This window comes from Piliocolobus tephrosceles, chromosome 10 (genome assembly GCF_002776525.5).
Source record: "Piliocolobus tephrosceles isolate RC106 chromosome 10, ASM277652v3, whole genome shotgun sequence".
In the NCBI taxonomy this organism is placed as follows: domain Eukaryota; kingdom Metazoa; phylum Chordata; class Mammalia; order Primates; family Cercopithecidae; genus Piliocolobus; species Piliocolobus tephrosceles.
In genome coordinates, this window is record NC_045443.1 from 23,240,167 (window position 1) to 23,262,444 (window position 22,278).

The window sequence follows — 22,278 nt, forward strand, 5'->3', positions numbered from 1 at the left end:
TTTTCTGCAGATCTTTGTCTCCAGATGTCTACAATGGCTATCATCACAGAAACTTGTTGCTAGTGAAAGTAGGCTAAATTTATAAGTAAAAAGGAAATATTTTTCCTGTTCCTGAGAACCAGACATTTCTGATCTCAAATTTTATTAATATGAGATCGGAATTAATGTTGCTTAGTTATGGTGTTTAAGTCAAATATAGAAATAGGTAATATTTTCTTATTAGTATATTTAGCATTTAAATTAGTGTTAGTGCTCTACCGGCGGGATTTGATGGCGTGATGTCTCACAGAAAGTTCTCCGCTCCCAGACATGGGTCCCTCGGCTTCCTGCCCCAGAAGCGCAGCAGCAGGCATCGCGGGAAGGTTAAGAGCTTCCCTAAGGATGATCCGTCTAAGCCGGTCCACCTCACAGCCTTCCTGGGATACAAGGCTGGCATGACCCACATCGTGCGGGAAGTCGACAGGCCAGGATCTAAGGTGAACAAGAAGGAGGTGGTGGAGGCTGTAACCATTGTGGAGACGCCACCCATGGTGGTTGTGGGCATTGTGGGCTACGTGGAAACCCCTCGAGGCCTCCGGACCTTCAAGACTGTCTTCGCTGAGCACATCAGTGATGAATGCAAGAGGCGTTTCTATAAGAACTGGCATAAATCTAAGAAGGCCTTTACCAAGTACTGCAAGAAATGGCAGGATGAGGATGGCAAGAAGCAGCTGGAGAAGGACTTCAGCAGCATGAAGAAGTACTGCCAAGTCATCCGTGTCATTGCCCACACGCAGATGCGCCTGCTTCCTCTGCGCCAGAAGAAGGCCCACCTGATGGAGATCCAGGTGAACGGAGGCACCGTGGCCGAGAAACTGGACTGGGCCCACGAGAGGCTCGAGCAGCAGGTACCTGTGAACCAAGTGTTTGGGCAGGATGAGATGATCGACGTCATCGGGGTGACCAAGGGCAAAGGCTACAAAGGGGTCACCAGTCGTTGGCACACCAAGAAGCTGCCCCGCAAGACCCACCGAGGCCTGCGCAAGGTGGCCTGCATTGGGGCATGGCATCCTGCTCGTGTGGCCTTCTCTGTGGCACGTGCTGGGCAGAAAGGATACCATCACCGCACTGAGATCAATAAGAAGATCTATAAGATTGGCCAGGGCTACCTTATCAAGGACGGCAAGCTGATCAAGAACAATGCCTCCACTGACTATGACCTGTCTGACAAGAGCATCAACCCTCTGGGTGGCTTTGTCCACTATGGTGAAGTGACCAATGACTTTGTCATGCTGAAAGGCTGTGTGGTGGGAACCAAGAAGCGGGTGCTCACCCTCCGCAAGTCCTTGCTGGTGCAGACGAAGCGGCGGGCTCTGGAGAAGATTGACCTTAAGTTCATTGACACCACCTCCAAGTTTGGCCATGGCCGCTTCCAGACCATGGAAGAGAAGAAAGCATTCATGGGACCACTCAAGAAAGACCGAATTGCAAAGGAAGAAGGAGCTTAATGCCAGGAGCAGATTTTGCAGCTGGTGGGGTCTCAATAAAAGTTATTTTCCACTGAAAAATAAATAAATAAATAAAAAAAATAAATTAGTGTTAGTATTTAAATGTAATTACTAGTTAGTATTTCAAATACTCAATTAAATACTAATACTAATTATTACTAATACTCATTTAATTTAAATACTAGTGTTTAAATACTAATTTAAATTTAAATACAAGTATTTGAATTAGTATTAGTATATTTAGTATATATTAATATTTCAATCCCCATAGGTAGTTTTTCTGTTCCTTCTCATTTGGGTAGACTATATCAGAGGGAAGATCTGGGACTCAAGAGCTGCTTTTCAGATTCTTTTGTCTCACAGAGTGCTTTCTTGATTGGGTACTCTCTCCTTTCCCCTAGGGATGAGGCTTCCTGAGAGCTGAACTACAGTGATTATTATTTCTCTTCTGGATCTAGCCGCCCATCAGAGCTACCGGATTCTAGGCTGGTACTGGGGAGTGTCTGCAGAGTCTTGTGATGTGATCAGTCTTTAGGTCTCTGGGCCATGGATACCAGCACCTCCTCTGGTGGAGGTAGCAGGGGAGTGAAGTGGACTCTGAGAGGGTCCTTGGCTGTGTTTTTAAGTGCGCCGGTTTTATGTAGGTTGGCCTCCAGCCAGGAGGTGGCGGTCTCAAGAGTGCATGGGCTGCAGTAGTAGAGGGAGGATACCACCTTGCTGTAGGGTCAGGTGGTAGATAAGGCCATAGAGCTCCCAAGAGATCATGTCCATTGTCTTCAGCTGCGGAGTGGGATAAAGACCCTGAGGTAGGCGCAGGGTTCGGCGTGTCTGAGCTCAGACTCTCCATGGGTGGCTCTTGCTGCGGCTGCTCTGGGGGATGGGGATGTGTTTCCCAGGCCAATGGAGTTATGTTCCCAGGGAGATTATGGCTGCCTCTGCTGCAGTCACACAGGTCGCCAGGAAAGTGGGAAAAAGCCGGCAGCCACAGGCCTCAGCCAGCTTCCCCACAGTTGAAAGGCCGGTGTCGCTCTGACCGTGCCCCCACAACAGCACTGAATGTATTTACAGGCAGTCAGTGAGGAGGGCTCAGAACTTGCCCTGGGCTACAGGCCTCCCTACTGAGAAAGCAAACGGACTCACAGTTCTTAGACTGTCCCACTGAACCTGCAGCAGCAATCCACCTCCTTCAAAAGGTCTGTGGGTTCTCTCGGCTTTCCTGGTGTATTCCTGCAGTAGTTCTTGGAGTAAAAGTTTATGATGTGGGTCTCCACATGTTGCCTTGTCTCTCCGAGTGGGAGCGGCAAGTTAGTCCTGCCTCCTATCCGCCATTTTTGGATCCTCCCCCATAGGTAGTTCTTTACCAGTGTAAGCAACAAGTGGTGTTGCTTTTATGGTATTTGCTATATTGTCTCTATCTTTTCTGTGCCAATGGTCTAATGATGAGTGGAGAATCGTGATTCAGAATTTCTTTTTTCCACACTTCAACATGGCACTGTGTGTAGCTTCACATTGCTGAGTCACACTCTCAAACTCATTTTCTCTGAGTTAGAGGGTGAGAAACTGAGATGTGACATAATGAAAACTTCCAACATTATGAATACTACAATACAATATTTTTAAAGATAAGGGAAGTTATTTGCGCCCTTGTAGACTGCAATGTTTTTCAGTGTACTATTGCCATAAAGTAGTGAACTGAACTTTTTTTTTTTCTTCTTTGAGATGGAGTCTTGCTCTTTTGCCCGGGCTGGAGTGCAATGGCATGATCTCAGCTCAGTGCAACCTCCACCTCCCAGGTTCAAGTGATTCTCCTGCCTCAGCCTGCCGAGTAACTGGGATTATAGATGTGTGCCACCACCTCTGGCTAATTTTTGTATTTTTAGTAGAGGCAGGGTTTCACCATGTTGGCCAGGCTGGTCTTGAACTCCTGACCTCAGGTTATCCAACTGCCTTGGTCTCCCAAAGTGCTGGGATTACAGGCGTGAGCTACTGTGCCCGGCCTGTTGAACATTTTTGACTAAAATCCACAGTGAAATATACAGATAACTTAATGTCCAAAATATCTACATACATGCAAAACTGAAACAAAATTTTCTTTTTTTTTTTTTTTTTTGAGATGGAGTCTCGCTCTGTCGCCCAGGCTGGAGTGCAGTGGCCAGATCTCAGCTCACTGCAAGCTCCGCCTCCCGGGTTTACGGCCATTCTCCTGCCTCAGCCTCCAGAGTAGCTGGGACTACAGGCGCCCACCACCTCGCCCGGCTAGCTTTTTGTATTTTTTAGTAGAGACAGGGTTTCACCGTGTTAGCCAGGATGGTCTTGATCTCCTGACCTCGTGATCCACCTGTCTCGGCCTCCCAAAGTGCTGGGATTACAGGCTTGAGCCACCGCGCCCGGCCCATGAAACAATTCTTACCCTATATTCCTCGTAATGCACTATGAATATTTTTTCTTTTTTGCTTTTTAAAATGTTGATTAAACTCAGTTGATTTTGTGACCCACTAAAGAGCTGTTAATTAGATTGAAAAGTACTGTATTAATGGGGTGGGGGAAGAGCTTTCTGAATCATATACACAAATATAATACACAAAAACATAAGTGTTTTTTAAATTTGTTTTTATATATATGCAAAATGTATTTTTCACCATAAGTTTTCTGGAGAAAAGTTTGCAAGCCACTACCTGAAAGAATAAAAGAATTGAAACTTTTATGCAACCAACAAACATGAAAAAAAAGCTCATCACTGATTATTAGAGAAATGCAAATCAAAACCACAATGAGATACCACCTCATGCCAGTCAGAATCATCATTATTAAGAAGTCAAGAAACAGCAGATGCTGGCGAGACTGTGGAGAAATAGAAATGCTTTTACATTGTTGGTAGGAATGTAAATTAGTTCAACCATTGTGAAGACAGTGTGGCGATTCCCCAAGGATCTAGAAGCAGACATTACCATTTGACCCAGCAATCCCATTACTGGGTATATACCCAAAGGAATATAAATCATTCTGTTATAAAGATATATGCACACATATTTTTATTGCAGCACTATTCACAATAGCAAAGATATAGAACCAACCCAAATGCCCATCAATGATGGACTGGATAAAGAAAATATGGTACATGGAATACTATGCAGTCACAAAAAGGAGTGTGGTCATAAAGGGACATGGTTGAAGTTGGAAGCCATCATCCTCAGCAAACTAACACAGGAACGGAAAACCAAAGACTGCATGTTTTCACTCACAAATGGGAGCTGAGCAATGAGAACACATGGACACAGGGAGGGGAACAACACACATCAGGGCCTATCAGAGAGGGGGGCAAGGGGAGGGAGAGCATCAGAATAAATTGCTAATGCATGCAGGGCTTAAAACTTAGGTGATGGGTTGACAGGTGCAGCAAACCACCATGGCACATACCTATGTAACAAACCTGCACGTTCTGCACATGTATTCCAGAACTTAAAGTAAAAGTAAATAAATCAGAACCAAAAAAAAAGAAAAAAAATTGAAACTTGCCTTCAGAGGCAAGTAGGTAAATAGAATGTGCAGTCCTGATTTATTTGTATTTATTTTTTATTAGTTAATTATTAGGCAAACCCATAGGATTGCTTTTTGTTTTTTTCCCTCAACTAATTGTTTTTTATTTTTTTTTCAAGAATGATTGGAGTTCTCTGATCACATTATAGACATACAGTAGCTATGTCAAGTGTTGGTTACAGTGATGGAGTTAGTTTCTTGATCTTAAACATAATGAATAACTCTTTGATATAATCTTGTGTACATAATGTTTAAAGACTCTTATAATTTTTAAATAACACTTTGGGACTGCTTTTTCAGTGATGATGAGCAAGGGTTAATGTATATTCATGTTGTAAAATGGATCCTCTGTAATTGTTCCTGTATTACAGATCCCGAGGGCTATATTCATGACAGTTGAAGGGATAAATTTAAATGCTTTCATGAAGACTGGCATAGTGTTCATATAACATTAAGTATAATGCTAATGACTGGAGAACTCAATGATTCAGAAATCTGTGCCCATTAACACCAGAAGCAGTGACTAAGTGTCTAAGTATCTGACTGTATGCAATATAGTGCTAGATTCAAAGCAAACAGAATCTACTCTCTGCCCTTTAGAGGTTTATACTCTACAATATCAAGTCCAAAATAAATATTTTTCACCCCAGATGAAAGGAACAGTGGGAGACTTTTGTCTTAGTGGCACTCCTCATTTGAAAATCTCCTCATAAAAATTCTCCTCTCTTAGCACTCCCTTCTCTATGATCTTTAATTCCTCTGCTCTCCCCCAACCCTCACCTCTTAGCTCTCTGGAGCAGCTTTCATGCTGACTATGCATATCTAGCCCACTCTCAGCACTTCTCTCACCTTCCTCTGACTGAATCAGAATAGACCATAGACTCCAAATTTGACTGTCAGGGTTTCAGGCCCAGCACTTTAACTGGCCAGCTTTGAAAACTTGGACAACTCATTGCAATAAACATAAAAAGTGTCAGAATGTCTGAAACCTACTTTCAAATAGTTCAACCAAGTATACATATGTTAAGATACATATATACTTTAAATACCAGTACATACTTTGTATCCTCACACATATGTACAAGACAAATACAGTAGAATGTTAATAACTGGGAAATCAATGTGAGCAGTATATGTAAGTTCATTTAAGTTCATTGTGCCATTTTTCAAATATTCTATAGAAATATTCTGTGTTCTATAGAAATATAGAATATTCTATAAAAATTTCTGTATTCTATAGAATTTTCTACATTTCTATATAAATATTGAAATATTCTATAGAAATTTCAAACTAAAATTTGGGGAAAAAACAGACCATTTCCTTGTATCATAAGTACCCAATACATGTGAGCTATTATTTTTATTAATCCTGCACTGTGTGCCTGTGGGAGATAAATCCCCAGCCCACTCCTAGGTAATGCAGACATTTAGTGCTGGTCTTTAAGAGACATAATCATAATCCTTTTTGCCTGCCTTTCCACATAAAAACGGATTGGGAGTTTTGTAGAGTGGCAGTCTACTGGTATATAGGTGACGAATTAATTATTTAGAGTTACAGACTGTTCTAATTTTGTAGAGTTGAAAGTTCACCCACACTCGCTAGGCCTTTATTTCCTGTAACCAAGCTAATCTCCCTCCTGAGTAACTTCCAACATAGTAAGAGGAACAGAGTAGAAACACAGACACGCACATGCACATAGGTAGCACACGTATGCCACATAAACACGCTTACTGATCACTCAAACCTTTAACTTGCTAAATAATACTAAATAATTTTTGTCTAGTTTACACAAATTCTTTCAATTAAATCTTTAGAAAATTGAGTGTTCAATTTTTGATTGAAGCTGATCTTTCTTTGCCAGATGGTGTTTGGGTGTAGGGAAAAGCTCAGGACTCCACCTGACCATAGGAATGAGGTGGCTGGATGGTGCTCTGTTTTTCTCCTGCTTGTCTAGTCTCATCTCTGGACTGACAACCCCTGGGAAATGATTCATTTAGGTGCCCTTGAAGGACCTGAAGGCTTTTATGTCTGCCCTAAAAAGTAATCATCATCTCTTTTCGTGGCAGCCCTGAGATTGCTGAAAAACCAACTCAAAGTCTAATCCTGAGAAGTGACTTGTGGTGAACAGACTCCAAGAAAGCCCCAATTATTCCCACCTCCTAGTATTCATGCTGTTGTGTAGTCCTCTCCCTTTGAATGTTAGTGGTGATGCGGTATTTTTCTCACCCCCATTCACTGAACTCATGGCAGGGGCACCCCATCTACTTGGCCCACAGTGCTTAGCCCCTTGCAGGAGGGAGCAAGTGAGCAAGTGAGTACGGGATCCAGCTGGCTGCTCCAGGCATTGACACAGGAGTAAGCTCTGTGTGGGGCCCATGACCAGACCAGACATGTTACCTTGAGGGGAATGCAGCGGCCCCCAGGGTGCCTGTGACCCCAAGGCCTCACAGGTTGCCTGTGACCCTGAAGCCCCAGAGGGGGTGTTATAGTGCTCTTTTAGTTCTGCTGCCTGCACTCCAATGGACAGCAGTGTGTTAGCAGCTCATTTGGCCTCTTGCCTTGTCATGTGGGGTGGCTGCCTTCCTTTGGCGAGGGCAAAGGGCCAGTGTGACAGCCTTTTCTGGGTACCTACATTTCATGAGCCCCGAGTTCTTGTCCAGCATCCAAGAAGCATGAGGTCATGTGGACGATTGAAGGATGGTGAAGGCAGAGAATTGTACTGAGTGATGAAAATGGTTCTTAGCAGAGAGGGGAACTGGAGAGGGGATGGGAGAGGCAAGTCATCTTCCCTGAAGTCATGTTGTCTCTCCCCCAAGTCAGGCTGTCTCCCCTACTCCACCAACTGAGTCTGGGGTCTTTATAGGTACAGGATGGGGAGTGTATGCTGATTGGTTTGTGAATATGCAAAAAAGGTTACAAACCAAATACTGGTTTGTGAGTATGCAAAGGTGGGCACCATGGTGCAGAAAACCTATTAGGAAAGGGTAGATACGTGTAAAATAGGTGAAGGGTGGGGATCAATTGGAGAAAAGTACGCCAAACAGGAGGACAAGTTCTCAATCCAGTCCGAGGATTTAACTTGTAGTTTGACTTTCAGGCTTTAAAGTGTCTTCGACTTGGAGGTAGGGTTTCGCCAGGTACCCGCCCCTATCTGCCCAGGCATTTGGCTGTTTCCTGTTGCCATCAGTGGGACCTGTGACTTGCTACTAACAAACAGAATATGGCAAAGGTGATGGGATGTCATTTCCATGATTCTATAAGATTGTAACATGTATATTGCTGGTAACCCTTCCATATTGCCTTCCTCTTGCTGGCTTTCATAAAGAAAACCACCATAGGAAGAGACCTACCTGGTAAGGAGCTAAAGGCAGCCCTGCCCAGTGGCCAGGAAGGAGCTGAGGCTGTCAGTCCAACAGCCTGCAAGGAACTGAATCTGCTCAAAGCTACATGAACTTAGAGGAAGATTCTTCTCCAGTCAATCCTCAGTTGAAATTCCAGCCCTGGCTCATGGTAGCCTTGTGAGAGACAGTGAAGCAGAGCACCCAGCTACACTGCTACTTGGAATCCTGATTTGCAGAAATTGTGAGATAATAAGCTGTTAAATTTGTAATAATTTGTTATGTAGCAATGTATAATTAATACATAACTTTTGCCACAAATTGAGCAACCAAGGAAGTCCACAGAGTTATGAGTTCCTAAACCTCTGGACTTACCTATGGTATTAAATTATTCTGGACATACTTGTTTTTTTAAGAGATTTTAAAAGACCAGAAACTAGATTCAATTAAATTCAATTCAAGCCAAGCCTATTTAATTCCATTCAACAAGAGTTCCTGAAAACTTTCTATATTCCCCTGCCAACCCTGCCCCATTGTGATAGACCCTGCGAATAAAAAACTAAATATAGGCCGGGCGCGGTGGCTCAAGCCTGTAATCCCAGCACTTTGGGAGACCGAGACGGGCGGATCATGAGGTCAGGAGATCGAGACCATCCTGGCTAACATGGTGAAACCCCGTCTCTACTAAAAATACAAAAAAACTAGCCGGGCGAGGTGGCGGGCGCCTGTAGTCCCAGCTACTCAGGAGGCTGAGGCAGGAGAATGGCGTAAACTCTGGAGGTGGAGCTTGCAGTGAGCTGAGATCTGGCCACTGCACTCCAGCCTGGGCGACAGAGTGAGACTCCGTCTCAAAACAAAAACAAAAACAAAAACAAAAACAAAACTAAATATAATGCAGTCCTCAATTCTCTGTTGGGGAAGACAAATCTCTAGGACTTACCACCACAGGGCAGGATGTTTAGGTTATGAGTTTTTGTATATTTTTAAAGCACCCCCTTATGGTTAATTTTATGTGTCAACTTGGCTGGACCACTATTCCCAGATATTTGATCAGACCTTATTCTGGAAGTTTCTGTGAGGGTGTTTTTGGATAAGATTAATACTTAAAGCAGTGACCTTTGAGTAAAGCAGATTGCCCCTCATAATGTGGGTGGGCCTCATCCAATCAGTTAAAGGTCTATAACAGAATCAAGACTACAAGACTAACATCTTCTGTGCAAGAAGGAATTCTGCCAGGAGATGGCTTCCAGACTTGCACTAAATCAGCTCTTCCCTGGGTCTCCATAGTAGCACAGGCCAATTCCTGAAAATAAATCTCTCTATAAACAAATATGTATATATGCATTCTATTCATTTTGTTTCTCTGGAGAACACCCTCACATTACAGTCCACACTGTAACACTAATATTTTAAATTGCAACCTTTATGTTAATTAGTTCCATATTCAACTGTGAATCTTAACTTACAGTTCATGCTTGCTACTTGGTCCCTTCTCTGACAGTTTGCTTACATGGCAAGTTCTTTGAAGATATCTGGGTGTTTTTGAAAATCTATATACCTGTCTATTATGGAAATGAACCACTTACTAACTTTGTGATTTTAGGCAAATTATTTCATGTCATTAAGTCTCAATTTTTCTCTTTTTTTTTTTTTTTTTTTTTGAGACAGAGTCTCCCTCTGTTGCCCAGAGTGGAGTGCAGTGGCGCTATCTCAGCTCACTGCAACTTCCGCCTCCCGGATTCAAGCAATTCTTGTGCCTCAGCCTCCCAAGTAGCTGGGATTACAGGCACATACCACCGTGCCTGGCTAATTTTTATATTTTTAGTAGAGATGGGGTTTCGTCATGTTGGCCAGGTTGGCCTCAAGTGATCTGCCAACCTCAGCCTCTCAAAGTGCTGGGATTACAGGCATGAGCCATGATGCCTGGCCAATATTCTCATGTAAAGGAGTAAACTACCACTTCTTGAGGTAGAATTGCTCTTGAGGTTGATTGAGGTAAGACTATAAAGAATTTAGTATAGTGCTTAGTGCTATATTAAACACTCAATGAATCTTATTTTTGTGTGTGTGTTATTATCTACACCGGAAGAATAGTTACTGTGAATGAATATTCATTAAATTGAAAATTATAATAACACAAGATAGAAGGCATCATGTCCAAAATGAAGAATAATAATTCTATTTAGAAACTTTACCTCAATACAGTTGAGACATGTAGGTACTTAACTGAATGCATCTCTAATAATGTAAAACATGATTTTCAAGTACATTCTGTGCAAAATGTAGTATAGAATAAAAAATGTTTTCAGATGTTACCAGTTATTTACCCAGAATTTAATTTTGCCTAGGTTCTTAAGTATTTTGATTCTGCCTTAATTTGTTCTTATCAGTTACAAGTAATTTTTCTAAACTGTACGTTTAGGAATGGATTCAGTTGTTCTGAACTGGTAATTATACACAATAAAAGGGAATGTAGTAGGATTACGAGGTTATAGTTGAATAATAGCAAGTTAGGACTAGTTTTTCATAATTTTTCTCTTTGTATTGTTATTAATGAGAGATAAATGTTTTTGTTTAAATTATGTAGTTCATCAGTGGAGGAAGGAACTCAAAACTGAAGATTAGTTTTCAGATAATTGTCTTTTATATTTAAAGAAAAAAAGAGAAAGCAGTTGATTACATTTATGCACAACTTTCTTCTTTGTCTAAAAATTTCAGCTTGTCAAACACACACTATGGAAAGTTATATATATGGCAACAAGTCCTGTATAATTTTCTATTTTTTAAGAATTTGCAAACTCAATAATTGTAGGAAAACAGTAGCCTAAATTCTCAATGCAGATTTAAGAATAGTGTATTTTACTGAGGTCTCTTTTTGGAAGAGTTTATTGCTTAAAAACAATGTAGTTCAGGACACCTACTAGAATACTAAAAACTTGATTATTTACAATTAAGTAACAATGGTTCAAGTATGTTATTTCTTTTCATTTTGGATTATTTTCATGATGTTTAATAGCAACATCAGTGAAGCTGCCATGGCATAATACACAATTTATTTTGGAATAGCATAGAAGCTCATCTGTATAACGAGAGTTAATATGGTGTTTCAAACTCTACAAAGTTTACAATTTTATTATGCCAAAGATTAACATCAAATCTTTGTCAAATTTAGGGAAATTTATATTGGTGGAATGAAAATTTTTAAAAATTGTTGATTTCTCTGCTTAATTCCCTACAATGTGTACTAAATATAAATCATTTCATGTATCTAGTCATGTAAAAACTCACTGAATCCCCATCATGTACAAGACAGTTTCATGTCTTTCCTCAACTGGCTCACATTTCTAGGAGAGGAGATAAGGTGAAGCACAAATAATAGTCATATAAGCCAGTTAATGGTATTAGAGTTCAAAGCAGGGAGTGGTCACTTTCAGATCAGCAAAGGACTGTTTCATGAAGAAAGTGCTAGAGGTATAGAAGCATAAATTTCTGAAATGAAAGGGCTTTTTATTGTACAGATGAGGAGACCAAGGCCAGAAAGTGTAAAAACTTGTCTGAGTCGTGTTATAAAAATATGATAGCACTCGATTAGTTAGAATCCAGGTTCCATAACTTTTTGTCTAATGGATCTTTTAAAATAGTGGCTTTACTGATGTGTAATTCACATATCATAAATTTACATTTTAAAGTACACAATTCAACATTTTTTAGTATATTTATAAAGTTTTGCAACTATTAACATTACCTAAAAACTCTGTACCCTTAAGCATGCTTTCCATCCTTTCCACCTTGAGGTATCTGTTAAGGCATTTGTCCCATTTTTCAAGTGGTCTTTTGGTTTTCTTATTGTTGAGTTTTAAGGGTTGCTCATCTATTCTGGTTCATAGTCCTTTGCCAGAAGTATCTTTTGCAAATATTTTCTCCCAGTGTGTGGTTTGTCTTCTTGTTCTCTAGACATTTTCTTTCATAGAGCTGAAAATTTAATTTCCATGAAGTCCAGCTGGTCAATTAATTCTTTTATAGATTATGCCTTTTGGTGTTGTTTCTAAAAAGTCGTTACCATACCCAAGGGCATCTAGGTTTTCTCCTGTGTTTCTTTCTAGGAGTTTTATAGCTCTGAATTTTGTATTTAAGTCGATAATTCATTCTGAGTTCATTTTTGTGAAAGGTGTGAGGTCTGCCTAGATCCATTTCTTTGCATGTGGATGTCCACTTGTTACAGCATCACTTGTTGAAAAGATCGTTTTTTTTTTTTTTTTTTTTTTTTTTTTTTTCATTTCATTGCCTTTTCTCCTTTGTCAAAGATCAGTTGGCCTTATTTATGCAGGCCTCTTTCTGTACTCTCTATTCTGTTCCATTGATTTATTTGTCTGTTCCTTTACTTATTAATACCACAGTGTCTTGACTACTCCAGCTTTAGAGTAAGTCTTGAACTCAGATAGTGTTGATTCTCTGACTTTGTACTTCTCTAGTATTGTGTTGGCTATTCTGAGTTCTCTGATTCTCCATATAAATTTTAGAATCAATTCGTTGATATCTACAAAATAACTTTCTGGGATTTTGATCAGGATTGTATTGAATCTATAGATCAAGTTGGAAAGAAGTTACATCTTGACAATATTGAATCCTCTTATCCATGAACATAGAACATCTCTGCATTTATTTAGTTCTTCAATTTCATTAATCAGAATTTTGTAGTCTTCCTTACATAGATATTGTAGATATTTTGTTAGATTTATACCTAAATATTACATTTTTGGAAGTGCTAGCATAAACAGTATTGTGCTTTTAATTTCAAATTTACTTGTTAATTGCTGGTATTTAGGAAAGCAATGGACTTTTGTATATTTCTCATGTATCTTGCAATCTTGCTATAATTACTTATTAGTTCCAGCAGGGTTTTTTTGGGAGTGGGGGGTCAATTCTTTCAAATTTTCGACATAGTAATCAAGTTACCTATGAACAAAGTTTTATTTCTTCCTTCCCAATCTGTCTGCCTTCTATTTTTTTTTTCTTGTCTTGCTGCATTAGTTAGGAATTACAGTAAAATGTTGAAATAAAGTGGTAACCAGGGACATCCTTGCCTTACTTCTGATCTTAGTGGGAAAATTTCTTACCATTAAGTATAATGTTAATTGTAGGTTTCTGTAGATTTTTAAAAGTTGAGGCATTCCTTCTAATGATCTCTAAATTATTGAGAATTTTAATTATAAATGGGTATTGGATTTTGTCTAATGATTTTTCTGTATCTATTTATAAGATCATGTGAGCTTTTTTCTTAGCCTGTTGATATGATGGATTACATTAATAAATTTTTGAATGTCAAACACATTTTGCATACCTGGGATAAATACAACTTGGTCATGGTGTTTAATTTGTTTCATACATTGTTGGATTTGATTTGCCAATGTTTTGTTGAAGACTTTTGTATCTATGTTCATAACAGATATTGTTTTATAGTTTTATTTTCCTGTACTGTCTTGGTTTTGGTATTAGAGTAATTCTGGCTTCATAGAATGAGTTAGGAACTATTAATATTTCCTCTCCTTCTATCCTGAAAGAAATTTTAGAAAATTGGTTTAATTTCAAAACTTTTGGTGGTATATCTAAAAGACCATTGACCAATTCAGTGTTACAAAGATTTAACCCTGTGTCTCTTTTAAGAGTTTTATAGTTTTAGATCTTACTTTTAGGTTTGTAATCTATGTGGAGTTAATTTTTGGGTATTGTGGGAGATAAGGATCCAATTTGCATGTAGGTATCCCATTGTCTCAGCCCCATTATTTGAAAAGACTATTTTTTTTCCCCATTGAGTAGTAGTCTTGGTCTTTTGTTGAAAATCAGTTGACCATAAATATGAGGGTTTACTTTAACAATATTACCTAGCAGACATTTCTGTTCAGCTAAGTTTTATTTTTTGCACTCGAGTAATTGAGCTCTCTCTCCCTCAATATTGCCTTTATACAGAGCAATGTTGTTTCAGTGTGTCTGACTATACGTTTCTTATATACATCACTAAATACTATCTTATACTATTGGAAATGATCATTTTATGGAGGATGATGTCGATCTGAACAAATAGTAGGCCTTCTTAAGCATCTATTCTTCTTAGAAGGGTGAGTTCTATAAATATTTATAGTTCTTATCCTATCACTTGTAATTTATGTTGCCAACTATTGAATGAGCTATTCTGTGTTTTCCAGAACCTCCTTTACATTCACTTCTGTTTAAGTCCAACTATACTTACTCCATTGGGCTATGTACTTTAACAGAAAATGGCCTAAAATAAAACTGAGGCTTGCCTCTTACAGTTGCCAGTTATGAGCCATACATACAGGTTTTCACCCTTGCCTCCTTTTAGTTTTCTCTTTCGTAAAGTAGGGTTGGTAAAAGAATGTCTGTTATAGAGTTTCTTTGAAAATTAGATAAAATAATGCTTATAAGCTCTCAATACATTGGTGGCATTTGATGAGTCCTCCACACTTTTTACTGATTATATTTTTTATGATTTTCGTGTATATTATTGTGATCTTTCTTTCTGTTCCAGCTAGCAGAAGCTTTCTCAAACAACTTGAGTCTCTTACAGTCATAAGTAAAGAGGCTTTAAGAAATGTAAGCAGAATTATCCTCTTCTAATATTAGAGCATTTGGGGACTATGAAAGAGTAGAGACTTTATTACAGTCCTAGGAAAGCCTGTCTAACCACCTGTCCCCAATTCTGGTGAGCAATTTAAAACTCTGAGACTCCTCTGGGAGTAGTACAAAAATTTCTGTGGTGGTGGTGTTGGTGGTGGGGTGTTCTCCAACTGATGGTCAGATCCAGTATCTTCAGGAAAGCCTGAGAATCTATGCTCAATAATTAGAGACAGTCCAGTTATTAGTATGATGGACAGAGAAACATATAACTCTAAAACCAGAAAAGATATTTTGTGGATAAAAATAAGCAGGTTGTCATTTTTCCAAATTTACATGTAGCATTAGTGACAGTATAAATGTTCTAGTCTCTTTACTTCTAATCTGGTGCTGTTTCACTCGATCATGCTGCTTCCTTCAACATTCTCCCTACTCTCCATAATAGATCTTAGAGAAGTAAGACTTATTTATCTCACTACAAAAAGATTTCCTGAAGAAAGAATTTGGGACCAAACAATCAAATGCTGAGGTTGGCACTGATTGGTTTTAGATGACTATGGGGGTTCAATATTGGGATCCAGCATCCTCACCTGGATACAAAGAGGCAGATCTAAATCACAGTATATAAACTCAGGTGTGCAAAAAAATCACCTTCCTTTATTTTTGCATTTTATTCTTTTAAAGAAAAATAATTTAAACTTTCATTTTAGATTCAGGGGGTACATGTGCAGGTTTGTTACATGGGTATATTGCACAATGCTGAGGTTTGGGGTACAAATGATCCCATCATTCAGGCACTGACCATAATACCCAACAGTTCATTTTTCAACCCTTACCTCCCTTCCTTCTTCTCCTGTCTTGTGGTTCCCAGTGTCTATTGTTTCCATCTTTATGTTCATGAGTACCCAATGTTTAGCTCTCCCTTATAAGTGAGAACATGCAGTATTCTTTTCCTGTGTTAATTTTCTTAGGATAATGGCCTACAGTTCCATCCACGTTACTGCAAATGACATGATTTTATTCCTTATTATGACTGCATAGTACTCCACGGTGTATGCAATCCACCATTGATAGGCACCAAGATTGATTCCATATCTTTGCTATTGTGAATAGTGCTGCAGTGACCTTACAAATACATGTGTATTTTTGGTAGAATGATTTATTATTTTTGTGGCTATACATGTAGCAATGAAATTGCAGGATCAAATGATGGTTCTGTTTTAAGTTCTTTGAGAAATCTCCAAAGTGCTTTCCACAGTGGATGAACTAATTTACATCCCTACCAACAGTGTGTAAGCATTTCCTTTGCTCTGCAGCCTTGCCAGCATCTATTGCTTTTTGACTTTTTATTAATAGCCATTCTGACTGGTGTGAGATGGTATGTCATTGTGGTTATTATTTATATTTCCCTGATAATTAGTGATGTTGAGTATTTTTGCATGCTTGTTGGCCATCTGTATGTCTTCTTTTGGGAAGTGCCTGTTCATGTCCTTTGCCCATTTTTTAACGGGGTTATTTGTTTTTTGATTTTTATGTTGTTTAAGGTCTTTATAGATTCTGGATATTAGCCCTTTGTTGGATGCAAAGTGTGGGAATATTTTTTCCCACTCTGTATGGTGTTTGCTTACTTTGCTGATAGTTTCTTTTGCTGTATGGAAACTCTTTAGTTTAATTAGGTCCTATTTGTCAATTTTTGTTTTTGTTGCAATTGCTTTTGAGGACTTAGTCATAAATTCTTTCCCAAGGCTGATGTCCCAAATGATGTTTCCTAGGTTTTCTTCTAGGATTCTTATAGTTGGAAGTCTTACATTTAGATCTGGAATCCATTTGAGTTAATTTTTCTATATGGTGGAAGGTAGGGGTCCAGTTTCATTCTTCTACATATGGCTAGCCAGGTAGCTCAACATCACTTACCGAATAGAAAGTCCTTTCTCTGTTGCTGATTTTTATCTACTTTGTCAAAGATTAGATGGCTGCAGGTGTGTGACATTTTTCTTCTTCTGGGTTTTCTATTCTGTTCCATTGGTCTATGTAACTGCTTTTTGTGCAAGTACCATGTTGTTTTGGTTACAGTAGCTGTGTGGTACAGTCTGAATTTGGGTAATGCAATGCCTTTGACTTTTTTCTTTTTGCTTAAGATTGTTTTGGGTATTCAAGCTCTTTTTTTTGGTTCCATCTGAATTTTAGAATAGCTTTTTCAAGTTCTGTTAAAAATGACAATATTTTGATAGTAATTGAGTTGAATCTGTAGCTTGCTTTGAGCAGTATGGCCATTTAAAGAATATTGATTATTCCAATCCATGAGCAAGGAATATTTTTCCATTAGTTTGTGTCATCTATGATTTTTTTAAGCAGTGTTTTTTAGCTCTCCTTGTAGAGATCTATCACCTCCTTAGTTACATGTATTCCTAGGTATTTTATTTTCTTGTTGACTATTGTAAATGGGACTGCATTCTTGCTTTTGCTCTCAGCTTGGACATTATTGATATATATAAATACTACTGAAAAATATCAGTCTCTTAATTTAACACAGCCCAATTGATGAATTTGATACCTGATCCTGTCAGGTAGATAAGACATTCTATCTCAGTTATTATTTGAGCCCTCTTCATTTCCTCATCTTTCCTGTTGCTATGTCTTTCTACCTTTTCCTCTCTGTCTTCAAGAGTATCATCAGAATTCAGAGGGCTTATAACATACCTAGAACCTAAGAAAAGGGTCTCTGATTTCTAGTCTATTATAGTAGCCACAGATATTGTTCAAATAGGTAGCAGTCACTTGAAGTTGGTGGGGTGTCTTCTGCGTCTGCCGTTTTGCAGGTAAGAGAAGCTTTCCCAAAGCTGGGCAACTTAGTGCATGGGTCTTACCTTTCTAGGTAAACTACACTATTATTTGCTCTGGGGGCTGCCCATTTCCTCTGAGAGTAGCCACAGACAGGGGCAAAGGGAACTATGGTTTTTAATTCCTTTCCAGTCTGAGGTCCTTCTTCCCTACCTCTCTTACCTTAAAGTGGCATCTCTTCTGATTTTTCACAACAGACTGTTAATGTCCATTGAACACAAAGGCCAAATTATTATCAGTCTTAAAATTATCATTCAACCTACAATTTACCTTACAAACAGGGAAGTAAGAAGAAATAGTTGATTTTATCCTTCTAGTGCAACAAAGAAAGACAGTGGGCATAGCCACTAGATTTATGTTAAAAGAGTCTGAACATTCATTTCTTGCTACAAAAATGAAGTAAGATAGTGCAACTTTGAAATGTAAACCTCATATTACAAAATTCTTTTATGCTGGTTAGTGAGAAATGCTAATTAACACTCATGCTTTTTGATTATTATAACTATTAAATTTATTTGCAGTAATAATAAATTCATCAGTTATATGAAGTCTTTTTATTTGAAAGATTTAGAGCAATTACTTTTCATGTCCACTAAGGATGACAGAAGAGCCCATGGTCTTAAAGGAAACCAGCAATAATTTAGCTTATACAGAATTAAATGGCCCAAAAGACAAGTCTAGGGTGTCATCATAATTATGGAGGAAAAGTAACATAAAGTGGTCATTCTGATGAGTCTCTAAATTTGTTTGGAGTGTGACTCAAGCTTGGCACAATTTGATAGTCTACTGATGTTAGCCTGGATTTAAGAAAAATTATTAAAAACCAGGAAACAAGGCAAAAACACGATTGCATGTCCTTTCAGTATCACTGGAGCATTGCCTAATAGGCCCAGGCAAGGAGATAGATGTTTGTTTTACTTACTATTTACTATTGATTAGAACACAGACACTGTGAAGTTAATTGTTAACTTGTAGCTCTTGGTCCATTAAAAGCAAATGATTTCTGCCAGGTAGAGAAGATCTCAAAGGTTATGGTTGTATTGCCTGGCAGGATACCAGCTGGTATTATGTCCAACTTGGCAAGTTCATTTTAACATCCTTTTCCTAACTAACTGTATAAACATTTATTTCTTAAATTCTGTGTTTGATGCAGCTTTACTATCTTGCTGGTTCCCTCATTAATGAATTAAATAAATATTTGATTTGTGCTCATGCTAAATTTGTATGAGAGCCCTGCTTTTAATTTTTTGAGAATTATACTTTAACAGTGGGAAATCAAGAGAACTGATTTTCTGGCAAACTAAGTGTGTGTGTGTGTGTGTGTGTGTGATATAAGAAGTAGAAATCCACAAAATAGATGTATATGTGTGTGTGGTTATATTAAAATAGATGATCTCAGAGTAGAGCAGGAGTGGGTAGTGAGAGGCAAACAACAAAAAGAAAAAGTGAAAGAAAGAATTATTGAACAAAAAAGTACTGCTTTGAAAACTCCCCAATATGTATGATTTGACCCATTTACATATTTATGTATATGCATACATTTTTAGGATGTATGAAACACACATATTTGTAGAGCTGTCAAGTGAAAAAGGCAAACAATAGAGAAAAGAGTGTAAAGCATATATATTATGATATTATGCTTCAGTACTGGAGTAAACAGAAAATGTAAACAAATACCCTGTAGATGTCTAATTATGCTGTATGTGTGTGTATCTACCTGTTATCGATCTATCTATCTATCGATCTATCTATCTATCGATCTATCTATCATCTATTATAGATATCTATCTATAGCTAGGTAGATGGTTATAAATGACAGGAGAGTTTTGCAAGGAGTCCATGCAAATCTATTGGATTTGTAATCAATTGGAAACCCGACTGGAGAACAGAGTGGTGTGGAGAGGAAAGATAATATCTTCACTTAAATTATCCTTATATTGTTGATTTTGTTAGAAAAAGTGTAAACTTGCTGGGAGACATCAAATAAAAGTTTAAAGTGTATATATGTATAAATAAAAAGTTTTTAGAAATAAAACAAAACAGTTCGGCAGTTAATTATAACATAAGTCAGCATTGCTTTGCAACAAGTTAGTGGAGTGGGACCCTCTCTGGCCCTCAGTTTTTTCAATTATGAAATGATAAGGAGGGAGTATTTAAACACTAAAGCATTCAAATTCTATAGTTGGTTGAAAATTGTTTTCTGAGATTTAAATAAACTATGAAATTAACTTTTAAAATGTCAAAAAATAGAAAGAAGAAGAATGAATGTACTTAAGTGAAGAAGAAAGGAATGAAAGAAGTAAAGAAGTTAGGAAGAGAGGGAGGGAGGGAGAAGGAAAGGGCCACTTAGAAAATCTTGATTTGGTGTTTTTGTCATTTTGCTAGTTTGTGTATAGTTGCTGGAACAGCATTACTGTTGCAGCCTCTACTTTGCTTTTGTTCAATTGTCATTATGGTGGCAGAGCTTTTGCAACAAAGAGTGTGTTTCTTTTTTTCATGCAAGAATTCACTTCTAAGAAGTAAATTAACTGGTTGTTTGGGCATCCATGAACAAGACTGTTTTTTTCTGCTAAAGGTTAGGGGAAATCAACATTTTCCCACTAATAAGTGAAATTTCATAACTGACACACACCTAGAGTAATTATTCTCTCACAATTGTTTTGTAAACTCCCTCCCCCACTCTCACTTTTTTATGTGATTTGTCCGGTTGAATTATGCTAAATATTTTCAGGATTTTCAAGACATTTAAGTAGTTAATTTTTACACAGCCTATTGGGCATTTGCTGACTCAAATTTCCAAGTTAGATGACTTTTCCTAGCTGATAATTACTTAAGTATAAGACAAGTGGAAAACTTAGCTTTTGTATTTGGTACTTTCATACATCACAAATAATACATTTTATAGAAAATGTAAGCATTTATTAATTGTGTTAATTAATGGGTAAAAATAGAACCCAAAACTAAAATTAGAAAATTATAGTACACTTGCATACACTTTTACACTGGCATATTAAGTGGATCATGTCATATTTTTATCTACAGTTTTACCCAGATTTCTGGAATACAACACATTTTTTCCTTTGATTTAAGGGTTAAAACTAAGGATGAACAGATGCTACTGGTAATTTCAACACCATCACCCAAGTTCCAGATGTCTCCTTTCAGATACATGCCAAAATTAAATACAGATTTTGCTAAAACATACAAGCTATTCTTTTAATCTGCAAGCGTTTCTAGTTCTTACTAATAAGTTCTTCCATCTTTAATCCACCTCCTACTAATCGTCCACTTACAGCAGCACTCTCCATTGACCCAGCGATTAAACCCTCAACAGTTAATCCAGGATTCAAACACCTAGAGCTACAGGGTTTTTGTTGTTATTGTTGCTTTTAATACTTTACTAATTCTTAGTAAAGTCTTCTGATTCATGTTCCATTTTCCTGGTGGGAAAAGAGAAACCAATTCACTGCCAAAAGCATTCCATATTGGATACTAAACAAAGTCAAGTAGCAGCTGTCTAATCTAAACTTTGGTGGATAATTAGCAAATCCAATATCCAAAAGAAACAGGTAATTGTTGTGATTCATGAATTTGTTGCCAGAGCAGATATTTTACAGCTCAAATATCTTTCCCTAAAGAAGGAAGCTACCTAGAGTTTTGAGCAGTAAAATACTGTTTTCTCCCTATTTAAGGAGAATTGCTATTTACTTTGGGGACATTCTTGGCATTCAGCTACCTTTTTCTTCCTCTTCTTCATTTTTTGGTTGATGATGTTCAGAAAACCTATGAAGTGTAAAAACTTTATTCAGGCAGAAATTCCAACTATTCATCATTGCTTTGATTCATCAGAGTCCAGGAGGACACTGTGGACTGGAATTGTGTGATTTGCAAAAGTAGTCACTAACACATTGGGACACCATAACATGAAGTAAAAACATTTTGTCTATTTGAGATCTATTTAAGGTCGAGCTTTCCAAATGAGAGAAATCTAAGAAAGCACTCCTTCTAAAGACAAAAAAGTGAAGTAAGTTTTTACATCATGCTTTTGTACATTTACTCCATTGCATGCCCCCCTCCCCATTCTACTCCAATTTTCTGGTCTCTCTCACATGCCCAGTTCTCTTGGCACACTCTTCCTTCTCTCCTTATACCACCCCAGCTTTCCTACCCTGCCTAAGCTGTGATGCTACCTTCTCCTTTAAGACACTTTTCTGTCTTTTCTGGTCTGATAAATGTATCTGTGTGTATATGTCATTAGAAAGAAATGCCCCTTTGGAACTTTTAATCATTCTGGTCAGTTTAATACAAACATGAGAAAATGTTATACAAATTTCAGACCTTCTAAAAAAGAAACTTGATGTCCAGGATTGAAGGGGTTTCTCCCACCCAAAAATGGAACTCTCTTTTCCCTAGGCCATTGCTTTTGGAGCCCTGGATAGTT

The 22,278-nt window shown here is 38.1% G+C and overlaps 1 pseudogene across 1 annotated transcript; it reads left to right on the forward strand.

Annotated features, from left to right (window-relative positions):
• Positions 1-251: 251 nt before the first annotated feature.
• Positions 252-1,547, forward strand: LOC111540633 (annotated as a pseudogene). Its single transcript, XR_002731040.1, has one exon. The product of XR_002731040.1 is annotated as a 60S ribosomal protein L3 pseudogene (transcript).
• Positions 1,548-22,278: the final 20,731 nt, after the last annotated feature.